At 34.4% G+C, this 4559-nt stretch overlaps 1 long non-coding RNA gene across 1 annotated transcript; it reads right to left on the bottom strand.

The window, feature by feature from the left end:
- Positions 1-1926: 1926 nt before the first annotated feature.
- On the bottom strand, positions 1927-4106 carry LOC145803162 (uncharacterized). The gene is made up of 3 exons (XR_014345280.1): positions 3841-4106; positions 3298-3752; positions 1927-1964 (listed from the first exon to the last, which is right to left on the bottom strand). It is a non-coding gene; the product is annotated as an uncharacterized LOC145803162 (long non-coding RNA).
- Between the last annotated feature and the right edge of the window lie 453 nt (positions 4107-4559).

Genomic DNA, 4559 nt, shown 5'->3' with positions numbered 1-4559 from the left:
TAAAAATTTTGGTTTTTTTTTTAACTATTTTGGTGCATAAGTCATCAAGTAAGGCAATGAAAACCCCATAAAGACAAAGAGAAACAAAGAAAAAAAACAAAAACAAAAGGTTACTTTGCACATAACAAGGACACTTCCACAACAAATAAAATATTAGCTAAACAACCTTGAAATCAGCTACAACAGCAGCAACAGCCAATTGAATGTTGCCCCAGCTGCATTGATGGCTTCTAAATCCAAGTTGTAGCATAATTTATGTTTGACTTTATGCAGCCAAACAGTAGCTGGCAGCAACAGTAGGCAGCGGAAAAACTAACAAGACCCACAACCAACACTTTTTTTTTGAAGTTCATTAGCAATGTTTGTAATTTGTGACTTCCTTCCCCTTTTGTACCAGGGAAAACGAGGTCAACTCATGTACGAGGACCAACATTAGGCAAAGGAGTGAAGAAAAAAATCACTAGGAGAAAGGGGGAGAAATTACATGTCTATGTCAATCTGGTGTTGAACGCAATCATAGGACGGAATGCCACCCCAGCGACGAATGAGTTGGGCCTTCAAATTAGACGGCTGTGCCCTCTTCAAAGCGTGAAGTCATGGAGAAAAATTGATCAAACTACCAAAGATGCGGTCATCCAAGCGGTGCTAGTATGAGAATCATCTCACTACAACAAGTTGGGCCTTGAGTGACGAAATTTTTTTGTCTTCAAAGAGCTAATTTCGTCACTATAGATATTTGTGAGGAAATATTTTCGTCACCGGTTTCGTCATTGAATGTTTGTCACTAAAAACCAACGTGACGAAAAATAATTTCGTCACCAATGAAATTACTTCAGCGACGAAATTTTTTGTCACCAATAAAACAACATTTTGTCGCCAAAAATTCTCATTTTCGTCGCCAAATAGTTTTTCAATACTATATTTATAACTTTAGTTGACGAATAAATTTGTCACGCATGTTGATCATTGATGAGGAAATAATTTCGTAACAATAAGATGTAAAGATGACGAAATTTTTCGTCTTCAAAAGTCATAATTTTGTCACCAATAAAACAATATTTTGTCGCCAAAAATTCTCATTTTCGTCACCAAATAGTTATTCAGTACCATATTTATAACTTTAGTTGACGAATAAATTTGTCACGCATGTTGATCATTGATGAGTAAATAATTTCGTCACAATAAGATGTAAAGGTGACAAAATTTTTCGTCTTCAAAAGTCATAATTTTGTCACCAATAAAACAACATTTTGTTGCCAAAAATTCTCATTTTCGTCACCAAATAGTTATTCAATACCATATTTACAATTTTAGTTGACGAATAAATTTGTCACGCATGTTGATCATTGATGATGAAATAATTTCGTCACAATAAGATGTAAAGGTGACGAAATTTTTTGTCTTCAAAAGTCATACATGGGTGACGAAATATATTTCGTCACAAATATATATATACGTGACAAAATTTTTAGTCACCAAACAACAAAATAAATAAAAACTTTCATATATAAACTGCAGTAAATTTTGTCACAAAAAAAGTTTATTGGTGACGAATAATCACTTTGTCATAATAACAAGTACAAATGATGAAACAAATTCATCACTAAACTTGTTCCATATTTTATATTCAATTTAAATTATTATTTCACAAATATCCCTGCTCATATCCCAATAGCCTTTCAATTGTACTAAGAAATCCACTAGCTATTATACAGCACTCCACAAAAAAATTCACTAAACAATTTATTTTATAAATCAAAATATATCCATCAAACAACCTTAATAATAATCCATTAAGTATCACAAAAAAACCATCAAAGTAAATCCCAAAATAAACTAACGTGGACCAAAAAAAATCAGCACTCAATCTTAATTTGCAACTACAACTAAGCATCAGTTTAGGAAAAAAATTCAACAGTTGATCTTCATTTGCAAGAATGCTTCCGAACGTCATCAAAACCAATCTACAAAAAAAATAAACAAGGCAAACATTAGCATAGAATGTATATATATAAAGTTTATTATAATAGCAAAGTTTTATTATAAACTTAAAGCCAAATATCAGAAACTTAACAAATATACAGAACTGTTCTCAAGATCACAAGCTTGAAGTTATTTGAATAGAAATTAACAAAGATTAACTAAAAAGATGAATACCATGCTCATTCCCACCCATGGGCTTTGCAATGATCACCTTAACATGGCAATTCACTGTATCCCTAGAATTATGCTCGGATCAAAAACTGGCTGTGACCCACGGACAACAGCCAAACCAGTTATAACACTACAACATCTCATGGTAAGAACCAAAGCATGCAGTCAATGAGAATGGGAAGGAACAAATATTGTGGCTGCTGCACAAATGGGATTTAAAAAAATTTTGAAGAGAGAGAGAGAGAGAGAGAGAGCAACAACCTACAATGCAAAAAATGGAAAATTGGACCATTAGCTTGGTGAGTTGTGACAGCAATGACCAAAATGGATGTAGATAATAAGCTTATTATTTTTAACATTAGCATTAAAAGGCCACGCACAAAACCTAAAAACAGCTCCCTTCTAAATTTAGAAAATAATACACACTGCTATACGTATTATTTTGTTTTAACATTGATTGCTTCCTTTTTTTTTTTTTTTTGATCAACAAAAACTTTATTGATGAAAGAACCTTACAAGAAGGAGAAAATACATCAATAAAGGGGACAAGAAAGGACAGGAGAGAGGGGGATGATGCACAGCACCAAAACCAAACTGTTGGTGACGGACCAACAAGAACACAAAAAACACAACAGACAGCAGGATAAAATGCACACAGCAAGCTACCCATCCCAGCAAAGGTATATAGAAAATATACATCACCAGGCCTACAATTAGATTCACATCCAAAACTGAAGCAAAACTGAAGCAAAATTACCCAGACCAGCTGTCCAGCAGATCTGTCCACTCACACAGCATAGAGATACAACCAGCAAAGCAGAATGATACCAACAGCAGAGCATACAGATACTAACAGCAGAGCATACAGATACTTGTGACTTAGGCTATACAGATACCAACATCCACAGATAGAAACACACCTAACAGCAGGCTATTATCTGACTTAGTTTTGTCTCTACTTTGGTTCGTGTGTATTTTAACTAGAGTCATGCTAAGTAAGAATTTTGATAATGAATCTATTTTCATTAAATACATATTCAAACTTGTTAAATCTTAGTTAATAAGTAGTCAAACTATTGTACTTTAACTAGTATATACTAACCAACATGAGAAAAATAAAATGATAAAGCGAGCGAGACTTACCAAAAAGGCGATGTACGAGTTCATGGGATACCTCATCCTCTAAATTGTCCTTTGAAACCTTGCTTCTTAAGAAACTCCATGATGCTTGATGTGATCTCAAAATGCTCGTCAATCGACCCATTCATCTTCCCTATCTCTTTATTTTGTGCTTGAATTTCCTCTCTTTGTACTTAAATTTCATGTTTCTGTGCTGTAATTTCCTCTTTATGTGACTGAATTTCCTCTTTTTGTGACTGAATTTGCTCCTTTTGCTCTTGTATTTCCATCTCTAGACGCCTCACATAGTCACTGTCAGTCGAAGCACTGGTAGTCCTAACAGAGAAGGAACGCCTCAACCCGAGTCCTTTAACATATCCCGACCTTGGCTTTAGCACCTTCACAGATAGCTCCTCCAGAGTAATTGGAACCACACCAGGTCGGGAGCAATGTTCAGCTTGGATCTTTATCATATTATCCTGTCATTTAAAAAAAAAAAATTAGAAAAATGAATAAAGATACAATTAAAATTGCAATCATCCTAATACAAAAGGTAAATATACATACATAATTCTCTTCGCACTCCGGAGAAATCCACTGCTTTGTGACATCATTAAAGTGTGTAGATTTGTAAACACATGGCAACTCTGGCAGTTGGCCCCCATTTGCAATTGTCTGATTTTTTTTGTTCAACTAGTAAGTTAAATAAGAATGATGGTAGTAGAATCATCTTTAAAAAAAAAAAAACCGAAAAAAAAATTAAAGAAGACCCACCGCCTCGTGTAACCTAACTGGGAGAGATTTTGACCCACACCTATGCTTCGTCTTCAATTGATTTCTATTGTCAATGTTAGCATTTGATTGCTTCTACAAGGAGGAAGTTCCAATAGAAAAAAATATATATTAGGAAGACAAGGTAATTGTCAAAAATAAATAAACATAAGAAAAGTTTACCAGCCAATTGGCATCATTCCACTTCTTGTTAATCAAGTTTTTCCATTTCTCGAGGTCACATTCAGGCGGTGGGTGGCTTCTAGCATACTCCTCTCCCTTAGCACTTTTAAGGTTCAGGTATTTTTTTCGTAGTCTGTAGGTGTAGCTGCTCAAGCTCCATCCACACTTTGTTCCCACCGCTTTGCTAACATTTGTGGAGTCACCTTCCATGTCAAATTGATCCTAGCAACAGCCACAAATCATGTAAGTCATAATTAATTATATTACATTAATTCAATCAATTATGTAAAACTTTTACCGTTAGACGCTGAAACATAGGTGCCGTAACTTCT

This window comes from Camellia sinensis, chromosome 11, assembly GCF_055761805.1.
Source record: "Camellia sinensis isolate YWXY chromosome 11, ASM5576180v1, whole genome shotgun sequence".
NCBI classification, from domain to species: Eukaryota; Viridiplantae; Streptophyta; class Magnoliopsida; order Ericales; family Theaceae; genus Camellia; species Camellia sinensis.
This window is presented reverse-complemented; position numbering and strand designations above follow the sequence as displayed.